This window comes from Nicotiana tabacum, chromosome 3 (assembly GCF_000715075.1).
Source record: "Nicotiana tabacum cultivar K326 chromosome 3, ASM71507v2, whole genome shotgun sequence".
Taxonomy (NCBI): domain Eukaryota; kingdom Viridiplantae; phylum Streptophyta; class Magnoliopsida; order Solanales; family Solanaceae; genus Nicotiana; species Nicotiana tabacum.
In genome coordinates this window covers 156,039,226-156,057,572 of record NC_134082.1, presented here as the reverse complement: position 1 = coordinate 156,057,572, position 18,347 = coordinate 156,039,226, and positions in this window count along the sequence as shown.

The following is an 18,347-nucleotide window of genomic DNA, read 5'->3' as shown; positions in this document are numbered from 1 at the left end:
TTTGCTCATTTTCTTCTTCGAGGATTTTTATCTTTAGAACCGACTGGTCTACCACGTTTCAAGCGTGACTTAGACTCATTTGCTTTAATTCATTCTCCTACCAGGATATCAACTCGAATTGGAGCATTAGCAGCTGGAATATGTGACTTAGTCATCCTTGGTAGGTCAGTGAATGCATCTAGCAATTGATTTGCAATATTTTGCAAATGAATAATCTTTTGAACCTCTTGTTCATATTGATTTGTTCGAGGATCTAAATGAGACATGATAATGCATTCCAATCTATCTCCTTTTTCAGTTGTTTATTTTCTCTCCCTAATGTTGTGTCACGATCCTAAAATTGACCCGGTCGTGATGGCGCCTATCGTAAAACTAGGACAACCGACAAAATTCCCAAATCAACCAGTATTTCATAAAAATCATTTTAAGCTATTAATTAACAAAATCTCATAATGTAAGTCTAAATAACCAATGCGAAAGAAAATAACACAAGCCCGACATCGAGGTGTCACAAGTCACGAGCAACTAAAAGATTTGTCTAACTACAAGAAAGGCTATCATAGTTCGGAAATAAAATACTAAGAACAGTCTGAGTATGGTAAGAAGGAGAAGTGCAGGGCTGCGAACGCGAAGCAGCTACCTTGCCAACTCCGAAGACTTGCTAAAAGAACGATCAGCACTCACTATCGCGACCCGCAACTCCTGGATCTGCACACAAGGTGCAGGGAGTAATGTGAGTACGCTAACTCAGTAAGTAATAAAAGTAAATGAAAGCTGAGCAGTAAGTAAACAGATAATTCCACTTCATAGCACTTCAGCAAATACATTACATTCCCAAAATAGCACAGAAATCGATTATCTCGTAAAACAAACTCAGTTTCAGTAAAAACCTTTTCTTTTAAAACATCTTTCAATAGTTTTAAACAAGTGGTTAAACAGTGAGTAAAAATGATAGAAACGTAAATAGCCCCTCGGACAAGACATATACTATAAATCGCCCCTCCGGCAAAATATCAACAAAACTAGTCCTTCGAGCTACCTCACAATCACTCGTAATAAGCCCCTCGGGCAACAGCATAAATCCAAAACATACCCCTTGGGCAACATTACATCACTCACACAGGGTACCCGTGCTCATTGGGGGCGTTCAAACTCCGGAAGGGCTCCTACAACCCAAGCGTTATCACAAGCCATCTCATAGCATAATAAATCAGGCCCTCGGCCTCTCATATATCACAAAACAGTACAACATGTTGTAGCGCACAGCCCAATCCCATGATATCCTTACAACACAGGCCCTCGGCCTTACTTAGTAAGAAACCTCTCAAGCCACTCATGCTAACAGTAAAACAGGGTGCTCAGCCAAAATATCATTTATGTATCAAATCAGAATAAATAAGACAGAGTTATGAAAATAGTAAAACGAAGCATGACTAAGTACAGTTATTAAATCAAAACAGTCAGGAATTTCAGTAAAGAAACCCCTAAGGTTCTAAACAGTTAGCACGAGGCCCAAATATGGTATTCCGCTCAATTCTAACATAAGATAATTTCAAGTAGTTTCAGCCAAATACGCAACTTAATAGTTGCTACGAGGCGGACCAAGTCACAATCTCCAATGATGCACGCCCCTCACGCTCGTCATCTAGCATGTGTGTCACCTTCAAAATAGTATAACGATGTGAAATTTGGGTTTTCATACCCTCAGGACAATATTTACATTCATTACTTACCTCAAATCGGTCCAAACTCTAACCCACGATGCCTTTTCCTCTCGACTCGGCCTCCGAATGCTCCAAATCTAAACAAAATCAGTATTGCATCATTAATACATGCTAAAGGAACAAAGCCCAAGCAAAAATAATCAAATTAACTCAAAAAATCCCAAAATTGGCCAAACCCAACCCCTGGGCCCATGTCTCAAAATCCGATAAAAATCACATCACTAGAATCCTTATCCTCCCACGAGTCTATACATACCAAAAACATCGAAACCGGACCTCAAATGGCCCCTCAAATCCCCACTGAAAGCTCTCCAAAAACTCAAGCTCTAGCCTTCAATTTTAACTCTTAAATCCCACTAAATTCATGTCTTATCAGTTAGAAATCACCATAGATGACGAAGAAATGCTATTATTATAGCTGTATAACGGCTCAGCACGAATTTGTACTATTCTTGCAGACTCTGTCAGTCCTCATCGCATTCCCTCGGGAATTTCCCGCTTTCCCATGACGGTCGTCGATTTTTATGCTGCCTCGAGGTACATCGTGGTGAGTCTTCGATGTACCTTTCCGAGGCGAGTGTTCCAGGGAAGGGCCTTGGACCGTGCTTTGATCCCATCAAGACCGGGCTTGAATTGCCACAGAAGTCTCAAATCGGTATTCCGTGATTTTGACTGTATACAAGCCCTTTATAACCAATCGCTTCAACCCCTACCAGTTATACTTCCTGATTTTGCTGCTGAGGCTTCTAAGTCATTCTCTGGACATATTCTTAGCTATCAGGAATATCATACTGTTACTTCTTCGCTTTCACTAAGCAAGCCGGCAACATTAACAACAATAAATTCAGTGTAATCTCACAATGTATAAAAATGTCAGTAATTAACTTTCAAGTTTAGGATTGTATTTATGACAAAAATTCGAAATTAATACAGTACTCTTTCCAAGTCTCCCTTTTATTTTTAGAGTTTTGTCCCGACCACGTTTCTGAAAAGATTGGGGTATTGGTTGCATGTATAGAGTCTTTAATTTGTTTCTACTATCTAGAGGACCAGCTTTACCCAACCTTTCATGTCTCAATTAAAAGTTTGTTACTCCATTTAATATCACTCACCCTCCTCTTCCTTTCCTCTTTGTCCCATCCACATACAAGACGATTCTAGAGATACTGAATGATTTAAAAGAGAATAAAGGAGTGTTTCAAGACCTTTGTCAAATTGTCTGGAATTTCAGCTGAAATATTGGGAAACTCTTTCTGAACTTAAAACTCCTTCTCTGCTTTCAGCTCTTGGAGCTACATACAGAGTTATTCATAATAATACATGAAAAAGAGGTGGTTTAGCAATCATATAATGGCCGTTCTTAACTTCAAACATGACAGCTTGTGCATGAGGTGGGGGAAATTTGACCACATCGATGTTTGGCAAACATTAATAACATGGATTGAGACATGTGTCACTTTCAGTTTTAAGCAAATAAAGTTAACTGACTTTAGATAATTACAAGCTTTAATAGTAATTAATATCGTATAAGACCACGTATTGTGTCTCCTCTTCGACGCCACTATAATACTTCCTTGAACTTGAGCTCCATATCCTCGAGTTATTTTTACTTCCAGCGACTAGGTCAACACGTACGTTCTACAAAATGATAAAGACAGAGGATTATTCCTTTGAAATAAGATAGATGGTATAAAATAAAAAGCAATTTAGTAAAATGTAAATAAGAAATAGAGATAGAAAGGAGTATTTAACTTCCTTTTTGGTGTATCTTTCCACTGCAATTACATAGCCTTTTATAGGCATAAAAAGTAAAGATTATTATAGTAAAATAGTGTAAGGGATGGACATAAAGTGGAAATCAATCCACAAACTATTCTTACATAGACTTCATCTACATATTATTTACAACATTCCCTATTGGATGGCCATGTAAAAAAATGCATCATTAAGAGCTTAATAGGAAAAATATGGGGATATACATATTTATTGTAATACTCATTACTTGTTGCCTCACTAAACATTACTAGGAAAATCCAATGGAACAAAACCTTAGCTAAGGAAAAAAGAGTACAACGCGTATTTTTACTTCCCCTGATTAAAATATCACTTAAGGTCTCGGAGACGCCGCATTTGTTTATTAACTTCTCAAATGTTGAGGTTGGCAATGACTTAGTAAATAGATCCACCAAATTATCACTTGAACGAACTTGTTGAACATCTATCTCACTATTCTTTTTGAAGATCATGAGTGAAGAAGAATTTTGGTGAAATATGTTTTGTTATGTCTCCTCTAATGTATCCTCCTTTCAGTAGAGATATACATTCAACATTGTCTTCATATAATGTTGTTGGAATATTTTCTTTCAAAGAAAGACCACATATTTCTTGAATATGTTGAGTTATTGATCTTAACCAAATGCATTCTCGACTTGCTTCATGAATGGCTATTATCTCTACATGATTTAAAGAAGTAGAAATCATAGTCTGTTTTGTTGAACGCCATGATATAGTTGTACCTCCACATGTAAATAAGTATCCTGTCTGAGATCGCGTTTTATGTGGATCAAATAAATATCCTGCATCTGCATAATCAACTAATGTTGATTTGGATTCATTGGAATAGAATAAACTCATATCAGTGGTCTCTCGCAAGTATCTGAATATATGCTTAATACCATTCCATTGTCTTTGTGTTGGTGAAGAACTAAATCTTGCTAACAAGCTTACTGAGAGAGCTATATCTGGTCGAGAATTGTTGGCAAGATACATTAACGCCCCAATTACACTAAGATATGGTATTTCGGAACCAAGAAGCTCTTCATCATTTTCATAAGGTCGGAATGGATCTTTATTTATATCAAGTGACCTTACAACCGTCGGGCTACTCAATAGATGTGCTTTATCCCTATATAATCGCTTTAGATCTTTTCTGTGTATGTTGATTGATGGACAAAAATTCCATCTTTCATATACTCAATTTATAGACCAAGACAAAATCTCATCTTTCCAAGATCTTTCATTTCAAATTCTTTCTTCAAACAGTCTACAGCTTGTGGAAGCTCCCCTGGAGTTCCAATGATATTCAAATCATCAATATACACAATAATTATAATAAATTCAGATCCAGACCTTTTTATAAAGGACAAATTGGATCATTCTTGTACCCTTCTATCAATAGGTACTCACTTAGGCGATTATACCACATATGCCCTGATTGTTTCAATCCGTCTAAGAATTTTTGAAACTTTATTGAACAAATTTCTCGAAAACTTTTATATGCTTCGGGAACTTTAAATCCTTCAGGAATTTTCTAAAGATTTAAATGTCTAATGAGCCATACAAATAGGCTGTGACAACATCCATAAGATGCATATCAAGTTTTCATGAACTGCGAGATTTATAAGATATCTGAATGTTATAGCATCCACCACAGGAGAATATGTATCTATATAATCAATGTCAGGTCTTTGCGAAAATCCTTGTGCCACAAGTCGTGCTTTATATCTAACGACTTCATCTTTATCATTTCGTTTTCGCACAAAAACCCATTTCTACCCTACTGGCTTTATCCCTTCAGGTGTTCGAACTATACGTCTGAAGACTTCACGTTTTTCAAGTGAAGTTAATTCTGCCTGGATAGTGTCTTTCCATTTTGACCAATCATTTCTCTGTTTACATTCATCAACAGATTTTGGTTCAAGATCCTCATCTTGTTGCATTATTACAACAACAACATTATAAGCAAAAATGTAATCGATAACAATATTATTTCGGTTCCATCTTTTTCCCGTTGAGGCATAACTTATTAATATCTCTTCATTCTCAATATTTTCAGGTACCTGGACCTCCTCTAAGTTCTTATCATTTGTTATGTCTTGGGGCTCTTCTTGAGCCACTATCTCCGTGTTATGATCACTTTGATCATTTGCTCATTTTCTTCTTCGAGGATTTTTATCTTTAGAACCGACTGGTCTACCACGTTTCAAGCGTGACTTAGACTCATTTGCTTTAATTCATTCTCCTACCAGGATATCAACTCGAATTGGAGCATTAGCAGCTGGAATATGTGACTTAGTCATCCTTGGTAGGTCAGTGAATGCATCTAGCAATTAATTTGCAATATTTTGCAAATGAATAATCTTTTGAACTCTTGTTCACATTGATTTGTTTGAGGATCTAAATGAGACATGATAATGCATTCCAATCTATCTCCTTTTTCAGCTGCTTATTTCCTCCCCCTAATGTTGTGTCACGATCCTAAAACTGACCCGGTCGTGATGGCGCCTATCGTAAAACTAGGCCAACCGAAAAAATTCCCAAATCAACCAGTATTTCATAAAAATCATTTTAAGCGATTAATTAACAAAATCTCATAATGTAAGTCTAAATAACCAATGCAAAAGAAAATAACACAAGCCCTACATCGAGGTGTCACAAGTCACGAGCAACCAAAAGATTTGTCTAAGTACAACAAAGGCTATCATACTCCTAAAATAAAATACTAAGAACTGTCTGAGTATGGTGAGAAGGAGAAGTGCAGGGTTGTGAACGCGAAGCAGCTACCTTGCCAACTCTGAAGACCTACTGGAAGAACGATCAGCGCTCACTATCGCGACCCGCAACTCATGGATCTGCACACAAGGTGCAGGGAGTAATGTGAGTACGCCAATTCAGTAAGTAATAAAAGTAAATGAAAGTTGAGCAGTAAGAAAACAGATAATTCCACTTCATAGCACTACATCAAATATATTATATTCCCAAAATAGTACAGAAATCGATTATCTCGTAAAACAAACTCAGTTTCAGTAAAAACCTTTTCTTTTAAAACATCTTTCAATAGTTTCAAACAAGTGGTTAAACAGTGAGTAAAAATGATAGAAACGTAAACAGCCCCTCGGGCAAGACATGTACTATAAATCGCCCCTCCGGCAAAATATCAACAAAACTAGTCCTTCGAGCTACCTCACAATCACTGGTAATCAGCCCCTCGAGTAATCAGCCCCTCTGGCAAAAACAGCCCCTTGGGCAATATCACATCTCTCACACTGGGTACCCGCACTCAATGGGGTTTTTATACTCTAGGGGGCTCCTACAGCCCAAACGCTATCACAAGCCATCTCGTGGCATAATAAATCAGGCCCTTGGCCTCTCATATATCACAAATCAATACGACATGTTGCAGTGTGTAGCCTGATCCCATAATATCCTTACAACACAGGCCCTCGGCCTTACTTAGTCAGAAACCTCTCAAGCCACTCATGCTAACAGTAAAACAGGGTGCTCACCCAAAATATCATTTATGTATCAAATCAGAATAAATAATACCGATTTATGAAAATAGTAAAATGTAGCATGACTAAGTACAGTTATTAATCAAAACAGTCAGGAATTTCAGTAAAGAAACCTCTAAGGGTCTAAACAGTTGGCACGAGGCCCAAATATGGTATTCCGCCCAATTCTAACATAAGATAATTTCAAGTAGTTTCAGCCAAATACACAACTTAATAGTTGCTACGAGGGGGACCAAGTCACAATCCCCAACGATGCACGCCCCTCACGCTCGTCATCTAGCGTGTGTGTCACCTTCAAAATAGTACAACGATGTGAAATTTGGATTTTCATACCCTCAGGACAATATTTACAATCATTACTTACCTCAAATCGGTCCAAACTCTAACCCGCGATGCCTTTTCCTCTCGACTCGGCCTCCGAATGCTCCTAATCTAAACAAAATCAGTATTGCATCATTAATGCACGCTAAAGGAACAAAGCCCAAGCAAAAATAATCAAATTAACTCAAAAATCCCAAAATTAGCCAAACCCAAACCCCGGGCCCATGTCTCAAAATCCGATAAAAATCACATCACTAGAATCCTTATCCTCCCACGCGTCTATACATACCAAAAACATCGAAACCGGACCTCAAATGGCCCCTCAAATCCCCACTCAAAGCTCTCCAAAAACTCAAGCTATAGCCTTCAATTTTAACTCTTAAATCCCACTAAATTCATGTCTTATCAATTAGAAATCATTATAGAATCGAGTATTGAGTTCAAAAACCTTACCTCCAAGTGTTACCCCTCGAATCTCTCTTCAATTCCTCTCAAAAAGATCCAAGTTCAAACACAAATGGTGGAAAAATGACCAAATTTTGCGAAGGCAAGAATCTATATGTTCTGCCCAGGGGTTCCGCATCTGCGGTCCAAATACAGCATCTGCGGCCCCCACTCTTGCGACCAAACCCCTGCATCTGCGGACTTCACTTAAATCTCCTCTCTGCATCTGTGATGCATCCCCAGCCAACCAACCTCCGCTCCTGTGATCAAATATTGCTTCTGTGGCTCACACCTACGGTCCCCCAATCTGTAGGTGCAGTTATGACATAAAACGGCAGCTTCAGCTGCAACTCCACTTTTCCAACTCTCCAATAACTCGTTGAAATCATCCCGAGGACCTCGGGACCTCAACCAAACCTACCAACAAGTCATATACCACTATTAAAACTTATTCCAAACTTCGTAACACTTAAAACAACATCGAAAAACCAAAATCACCCTCGGATTCAAGCCTAAGGATTTCCAAACTTCCGAATTCCGCAACCGATCTAAAAACATATCAAACCTCATTCGAATGACCTAAAATTTTGCACAAACATCACAAATGACACAACAGACCTACTCTATTTCCGGAATTCCATCCCGACCCCGATATCAAGATTTCCAATGCCGACCGAAAAATGCCAAATTTCCAATTTCGCCAATTCAAGCCTAAATCTACCACGGACCTCCAAATTACATTCCAAATACGTTCCTAAGTCTCAAATCACTCAACGAATATATCCGAACCATAAAATCCACATTTCGAGATCATTTACTCACAAGTCAACTTTCGGTTGACTTTTCCAACTAAAGCTTCCAAATAAGAGACTAAGTGTCTCATTCAACTCTTAGATCACTCCGAACACAACACAACCAACATGATATGATGAAATACCCCTGAACAACACATAAAGAAGTAGAAGTTAGGGAAACAGAGCGGTAACTCATGAAACGACCGACCGGGTCGTTACATGTTGTGTATATTGATTCATCAAAATGGCAATCAGAAAATCTTGCCGTAAACAAATCTCAAGTCATCGGATCTAGATACTTTATAATAGAAGGAGATTCATATCCAACATATATCCCCAACCTTCTTGGGGGACCCATCTTTGTGCATTGTGGTGGAGCAATTGGAACATATATCGCACAACCAAAGATTCTAAGATGAGAAATATTTGGCTCATGACCAAAAGCCAATTGCAATAGGGAGACTTTATGATAACTTGTGGGTCTTATCTACACAAGTTCTACTGCATGTAAAATAGTATAACCTTATACTGAAATGGAAAGTTTTGTTCTCATAAGCATTTGTCTAGCAATTAATTGGAGGCGTTTGATCAATGATTCCGCTAGACCATTTTGTGTATGAACATGAGCAATCAGATGCTCAATTGTTATCCCAGTTGATATACAATAATCATTAAAGGCTTGGTATGTAAACTCACTACATTATCAAGACAAATTATCTTAATTGCATAATCTGGAAATTGTGCTCTTAGCTTTATTATTTAAGCCAACAATCTCGCAAATGCCATATTGCGAATTGATAGTAAGCACACATGTGACCATCTTATAGATGCATCTACTAAAATCATATAATATCTTAATGGTCCACATGAAGGGTGAATGGGCCTATATATATCAGCATGTATACGTTCGAGAAATGCAGGGGATTCCATCATAACTTTAATAGTTGATGGTCTAATAAATACTTTGCCTTGAGAACATGCAGCACAAGAGAATTACTTAAATTGAAGAATCTTCCGATTCTTCATTGAATGTCCATGTGAATTCTCAATTATTTACGCATCATATTGCAACCAGGATGGCCCAATCAGTCATGCCAAATAATAAAATTATCTTGATTAGTAAACTTCTCGTTTACTATGGCATGTGTTTCAATCCTGTTAATACTTGTGTAGTATAATCCGGAGGAAAGAGCATGTAATATTTCAAGCACATATTTCTTACCAAATATTTTTGTAGTGATATAAAGATATTCAATCTTTTCATCATTAGTAGTCTCAGTATGGTAGCCATTTTGGCGAATATCTTTAAAACTTAATAAGTTTCTTTGAGATTTACTACAATATAGTGCTTCATTAATAGCCAAATTTGTTCCACTGATAGTAATAAATTGGCTCTTCCAAAACCTTCAATTAATCTTGTACTATCGGATATTGTATTAACATTGTCTTCTTTCATTACCAAATAAGAGAAATATCTCTTATCTCTTAAAATAATGTGTGTTGTAGCACTATCCAGAAGACATATATCATCTTTATTAATCTTGAGTCCAACTGAAGACTGGGGAATTTTCATATTCTTTATAAAAAATCAAAAAAAGTACATTATAAGAAATATGAAAGACAAACAGAATAAGAACATTAAGAAACACAATAGAAATGTAGAAACTAGCAATACATAATACATTAGGAAAATACACTCAAGAAAAATAAACTAGTTGCAAACATGAAATGACAACTTTTATTATAGCTTCATTCCCCAGTAAGATGATTAGTTCTTCAATCAATATCCTCAAAGAAGTCTCTAGCTTCTAAATGAGTAATATTTGCTAAGCCTCCAAAATCATCATCTTTGTATGCAAGATGTGCCTCAGAATAATATTTGTTTGAGGGACATACTTCATCATCATTATTTGAAAAGGCCAAGTGTGCCTCCACATTACTTTTTTTCTTTGTGGGAGGCTTGATAAAGTTTGACAAAATGATCTGGTGTACGACAAATGCGTGGCCAATAACTTTTCATACCACATCGGTGACACATACTAATTTTACCTTTTGAAGGATTGATTTGAGAACCCTTATTGTTCTCCAGTTTATTTATACCATAATGACGATAATTATTTTGTCCCCTACCACGTCCACATTTATGATCATGTCCATGACCACGGTAATTATTTTATTTTCTTTCAAACTTATAATATGTTGCTACAGCATTCACTTCCGGGAATGGAGCTGACCCAGTGGGACGGGCTTCATGATTTTTCATTAATAGAGTATTATTCTGCTCTACCACAAGTAGGCATGTGATTAACTCAGAATATTTCTTAAAACCTTTTTCACGGTATTGCTGTTATAGTACCACATTTGAAGTGTGAAAAGTAGAAAATATTTTTTCCAATAAGTCTTCATCTGTGATAGTGTCTCCACATAATTTTGATAGAGAACTTACTTTAAAGATAGCATAATTATACTCACTTACGGTTTTAAAGTCTTGCAACCTTAAATGTATCCACTCATACCGAGCTTTCGGTAATACCGTAAGTTTTAGGTGGTCATATCGATCCTTCAAATTAATCCATAATTCAAGTGGATCTTTTACGGTTAAATATTCAGTTTTTAACCCTTCATGTAGATGATGATGAAGGAAAATCATGGCCTTCGCTTTATCCTGATTTGATGCTTCATTTCCTTGTATAATAGTATTTCTAAGACCTTTAGCGTCAAGGTGAATTTCAGCATCAAGGACCCATGATAAATAGTTCTTTCCGGTGATGTCAAGTGCCACAAATTCAAGTTTTGATAAGTTTTACATAGTGAAAACTATCATAAAAGATAAATAAGTTAGAGAAATAATTATATTAATAAACAATTAATGAAATAAATGAGTAAGGAAAAAAAGAACGGAAATAGAGCTATATCATTTTATTCTGCCATAAATTGAAAACAACATAATGTTTCATTTCACTTTATATTATTGATATATATGTGTTAATAGAATTGAACGTGATTAACATTATTTATATGTTCCAATAAATATAAAGTAATAAAGTAATTAAACTAATGTGAAATTATTACTTATCAATTTATTTCTCACGGTTCTTCAAAATTCCTTAAAGATATGTTTTGATCCGGGAAGTCCATGTATGTTTGTAACGATCTGACTGGTCGTTTTGAGCAATTACGCTCGGTTCGATAGTTTGAGGTCTCGATCATCTTCATAATATGTGTATCGACTTGTGTGCATGGTTGAATTCAGTTAACGGATGATTCATAGTCAAATTGGAAGAAAGAAACTAGTTTTGGAAGATTAAACGGTGAGAATTTGACCGAAATTGGACATTTGATTAAACGACCCCGGAATGGGTTGTGGGTGATATCAGTAGATTTGTATGGTGGTTTTGGACTTAGGCTCGCGTCCAGATTCAGATTCGTAGGTCGGTAGGGTAATTTGAGGCATTTGGGTGAAAGTTGGAAAAGTTGAAATTTGGAAAATTGAGAAGTTTGACTTATGGTTGACTTTTGTGATATCGGGATCGGAATGCAATTTCGAGAGTTGGAATAACTCTGTCTTGTCATTTGGTACTTGTCTGCAAAATATACGTCATTCACGGTTGATTTGATAGGTTTCGGCACGAGTTTTGGAAGTTGGAAGGTTTGAAAATTCCTAAGTTCGATTCTTGGTGTGATTCATTATTTCGGTATAGTTTGATGTGATTTGAGACCACGAGCGAGTCTGTGTTAGGTTATATGACTTGTTTGTATGTTTAGATGGGGTCCCGGGGGCATCGGATGTGTTCCGGGTGGGCTACGGGTCATTTTCCCATTGTTTGGACTGCGTTGTGTTGTTGCTTGTCGCCTCATTTTCCTTCTTTGCGTTCGCGAAGCTCTACCTTATCCTTCACCGCATCTGCGTCCCCCTCACGCATTCACGTAGTTATGTCGTTCCACTCTTCGCGTTCACGTACTAGTTCACGTGTTCGTGAAGAGCAATCTCTGGGCCATAATAGTTTCCTTCTTCGCGTTCGCGTGCGTGCTATCGCGTTTGTGAAGCACAACTGGAAAACCTTCATTTTTCGTCTTTGCGAATGCGATACTTCCTCCGCATTCGCGATTCTTTAGGACCTGGGCAGAATAAATAGTACTCTATTCTGAGAGTTTGCCATTTTTACCATTTTTGGAGTCTAGAGCTCGGTTTTGGGCAATTCCTTGTGGATTTTTTCAAGCAAAACGATTGGGTAAGTGTTATTCACCTAGAATTGATTATATTCCATGAATTTGTCTTCATTTTTATTATTTAATTTGTGATTTGAGTTGAGGAAAATGTTGGTTGTTGAAGAAAATTCCTAAAATGAAAAATCATGATTTGAGGGGCCACATGATATCAGAATTTAATAAATTTTGTATGGTCGAACTCATATTGGAATGGGTATTCGGTTTTTGTAAAATTTGTCGGTTTCCGAGGCACAGTCCCGGGGGTCGACCTTTGGACCGATTTTTGGATTTTATTAAAGATTGAGACTTTATGGTCCGCAATAGTTTCTTATGTGTTTTATTTGTGCTTTAAAGTTAATTTGGTTAGATTTGAGCCATCCGGAGGTTTTTTCACCCGAGAAGTGCATTTTAGAGTATCGGTTTATCGTCTTTGAAGTAAGTATCTTGCCTAACCTTGTGTAGGGGACTTCCCCTTATGATTTTAGTGTTCTATGCTAATTGTAGTCCGTGCACGCGAGGTGACTAGTGTGTGCTACTTATTTGTGGGAAATTTGCCTCTAAGGTTCTTAGGTCCTTATGTTCATTATGTGGAAAGTATTCCGGTATGATTAAGTTTCCTAATTGCTTAAATTACCTCTATATGCTCCATATGACGTTGTTAGCTTTCCTTTAATTCTTACGTGTTACATTGACCCTTAATTGCCTTAATTGAAGTGATTGCCTTCCTTATTGTTTTGATACTTCTTAATTGTGAGTTCCTCTATGACTTCGTGTGAATATGTTACATGTTCAAGTGTTGTGGTTACTGGTGTAGTTATCACGTGCTTATTATGTCTTGTTGTTTGTTGAGGTTATTGTGCTTCTTGATTTTTCTATGACCCTTATTGTGTACTTGTGGATTCCCTTGCGGGGATGTTATCGTTTATGATATTGTTTCCCTTGCCGGGATGTTATTGCTTATGATATTGTTTCCCTTTTCGGGATGTTACTGCTTATGATATTGTATTCCCTTGCCGAGATATTGTTGTTATACTATTGTTCCCTTGCCGGGACTTTTTGGTGATTGGTGTTGATTTGTATATTGGGATCGGGTTGCACGCCGTAACATTATTATATGTTGCACGCCGCAACAATATTATATGGGATTGGGTTGTACGCTGTAACAAGGAGTAATAAGGGTGGACAGTTGGGGTTGGGTTGCACACCGCAACATCATTATATGATTTGGATCGGGTTTCATGCCGCAACAATATTACATGATTTGGATCGGGTTGCACACCGCCACATCATTATATGATTTGGATCGGGTTGCACGCCGCAACAGTATTATATGATTGGGATCGTGTTGCACGCCGCAACAAGAAAGAATAAAAGTGGATATTGATTCTTATGGTGAGAACGAGAGTATAAGCACGAAGGGTGATGCCATGCACTTTCTGCTGCTGTGTTTATTTGTTGTTATCAATTCAAGTATCTTAATTGTTTAAATTCCTTTACAGATGTGATCCTTTGTGTTAGAACCTACAGTGTTTTCAATACCTCCCCGTATTTATACATATATATACTTTCCAATACTTCAAACTTCAATAATTGTAATATCTTTAATTCAATTAGTTTCATAATTATATCTCCTTAAACCGTCTGAGGTTGTATTTTACTTAAAAAATAATTCCTACTAAGTTTTAAGTTATTAACTCTCATGTTAAAGGTAATAATCCATTCGATGTTGTATTTAACTGAAAGGGGTACTTTCTTTACTCAAATAATTTCAAAAGAAACAACTTCATCTTTTCTCGCTGGCTTTCCTAATTAGTTTAGAAATGCTAATTTTACTTATATTAGGTAAATGAAACTTCTTGGACATCTTGAGTGCATTTGTACGGATATTATGTATTGTATAGCATGTGGATTTTATTGTTAAAAGTGACATAGAAAATATGGGGGCACAAGGTGCCATGTGTGCTGAAGGTTCGGAAGTTGAGATTATGATATGAGAAACCGAGGGTTGAGATGGTCGGGATTATGTACTAGACATGATGTGATTGATTGAGTTGGCATTGCCTTCTCTATTTGAATACATTATTAATTGTCTCTTTTCCAGTTATGTCAGTGTTGATTTACTTGGTTATCCGATTTACTTGGTTATCTGATTTACTTGGTTATCGTTCGTTACTACCAGTGTTCTCCCTTTATTGTTCCTACTGTTTGTAGTTTGATTTCTCTCCGCTAATTGTCACACCTCCTTTTTGCGCGCCCGCCCCGAAGGGTTGAATGCGCGAGGGAGTTTTTTCCAATTTAAGTGACAATATTCGAAATGGGATTATTTATTTAATTCAGAGTCGCCACTTGGGAAAGGTTTGGCTTTTGGTGTCCCAAGTCACCGGTTTATCTTAAATCCCAAATCGAGGAAAATATTCGACTTTCCAAATGAAGTCTGCGAACCAGAAATTCTAAGTAAGGAATTCTGTTGACCCGAGGGAAGGTGTTAGGCACCCTCGAATCCCGTGGTTCTAGCACGGTCGCTTAAATTGTTATAATGGCTAGATATCTGATTTATTACATGTTATTACTTATGTGCTTTCATTAAGTTTAAAACCGCTTTTATTATTATTTATTTTTTATGGAATTGCAACATTGTAAAAATGCATTTCGAACCATGTCACAATCAATGCGCCCATGGTTGTTAATACATTCCGACTCCGTTGAGATTTGGATTTGGGTCACATAAATGCGCACCCGAATTTAAGAAGGTAAGATTATTAAAATGCACGCCTGAAGCAATTATCGTATTATTATTTCTGGGTAAGGCCGTGGAATTTTGCTAAACGGCTCATCCCGAAGTCTAAGTAATTTTAATTAAACATTTATCGAGGGCCCCGCAATTTGTGCGTTTTATTTGGCGAGGCTCATCTCATTTATTTTTATCAGGATAATCCTAAAGTGCCTACATTTTCTATTAAAATTGTCTCTACGAAAATGAAAGAGAAAAGAGTCTTAATTTATTTACATGCTTGAGTTGTTATAGTTGAGTTTCGAATATGATTCGTAAATTCTAAAAAATGATACAAGCAAAGCAGTCCGTTGCCAATACGGGCACAGGCTCACGTATTACTACCTAATTATATTATACTAGGCATGTTCTCAGTTTGTCAAATTAAAAAAAAAACTTGGCAATCTAATTTTAATCCTAAAACAATTACATGCTGGAATTAACCAATATTATTTAACTAAACAATTTTCTTACAAGTTCTGAAATGGTCTATTCGTTAGATTTTTAACTTAGACGGAGTTACTACACCATTTATTTATTTACTTGGCAATCTAATTTTAATCTAAAACAATTACATGCTGGAATTAACCAATATTATTTAACTAAACAATTTTCTTACAAGTTCCGAAATGGTCTATTCGTTTGATTTTTAACTTAGACGGAGTTACTACACCATTTATTTATTTACTTGGCAATCTAATTTTAATCCTAAAACAATTACATGCTGGAATTAACCAATATTATTTAACTAAACAATTTTCTTACAAGTTCCGAAATGGTCTATTCGTTTGATTTTTAACTTAGACGGAGTTACTACACCATTTATTTATTTTTAAGCAATATATAGATAGTTCATCCGTTAAGCTATCGTTGGATGTTCCACTATATATACATTAAATAGCTACATGATTCCGATTTTTGTAAGCTAAATAATTTATATATACAAATAAAATTAAGAATATAATTCAAAATAAATTTAGAACTTCAATTCTTCATTTTTTGTATTCATGCTTCCTGTTTAAGTTTACAATAATCAGCGTGTCAGTTGTGTACCTGATATTGGAAGCAAAAGAAAAGTGAGAGATCAGCATAAATTCAGTAGCATACAACAACAGCAATCCCAGCAACTAGTAACAACCAGCGACGAGAAACTTAGTGACAGATTTTAAAATCAAGACAAAATCCGGAAACAACAACAACCAACGGACAGAAGCAAAGGGAAACTTTTTCAGATTTTTGAAAGACTAGTTAGTGTTTAACCCTTAATTTCTCAATCCGTATCTCAGAATATTTGGACTATATATCAGGTGTATATTCTTCTTCTTTTGAATTTCCAGAATGTTTTTCTTTTTGTTTTTCTAAAGTCTTAGTATTTTTTTCGGAATTTTTTCTCTTAAATTTTTTCTCTCCCCCCAAAATCTGATTCAAGACCTCTCTATATATCCCCCAACCCATAAATTTTTTAATCAATTAAAATCAACCCATTTTCTCTACCAAACCCATTATCTTCCACTCATCCCCATTACATTAAATAAATATATCACACCACCCCATTATATTTTGTCCCCCATGCCTATCATAAATAAATGCAAGATTCCCCCCACTAAATGTTATCTTGTCCCCCCTTTATATTAAACAACTATATCACAACCTACCCCATTTCATTTTGTCCCCCATGCTTCATATAAACAATTACAAATTGTATAATTCCTAAACTACCCCTCCGACCCTATTACAAATTACTATTTTACCCCCGAAAGTACTATGAATTACCAAACTACCCATCAGCTATAACACATCAATTAATCAAACTTAACCAAAATATAGACAATATGATTAATTTCTAACAATGTTCAAACAACAAATTTCATGAACATGATTTCTTCAACATTTCAACAACAAATCACATGAACATGATTTCAATCCACAAATCATATGAACACAAATTGAACAACCAAGAACAACTAAAATTTGATTGAACAACATTTTTAGCAACAACAAACCTATTTTCGGATTTAAACAACAACAACAATCAAACAAGTATATTTAGATTTCTAAATTCAATAATATTGAACTCAAAATCAACCATAACAACATTACAACCAACAATTCCTATATCAAACTTAAACAAGATTATGAGACAAATTCAAGAGATAATCATAAATGATAAACAAAAAATCAAACTATACAAATTTCGGATTCAAGATCAACAAACATAATATGAACACGAATTAAATCTAAAAATAAAAACGACGGATTCAAATGATTAAAACCAACATACTTCCCTTATTACAACTAAATTCTTTTAGGCAAATGACAAAACAAAACCTAAGAAGAAACAATTATGAATTTAAACTTGAACTTAACAATATTAACAATTTCCGAAAATACATAAAATACATTAAACAAATTGAAGAAACAATTAATTAAACTTCAATTTGTATCTAACTAATATTAAACTAACAAATATTCACTTAAACAATAATACAAACATGAAATAAACATGAAAACAATTAATTAATCTTTCATTTGAAATCTGAAAAATTAATTTAACAAACAACACATGAACATGAACTCAAGATTAATTCAAACGATAAACAAAACAAACATTTGCCAATTTTAGATTCGAAAATATCAAAACAAAATACGGACAAAATAAAACTCAAAAAAAACTACTAACCGGATCAAAACGACGAACAACGACCAAACAAACAACGAACTTGACGAGCCTCGACCAAAGCTCAAATCAACGATGGCGAACACGAGCAGACGACGACGAACATGAACCTACGAA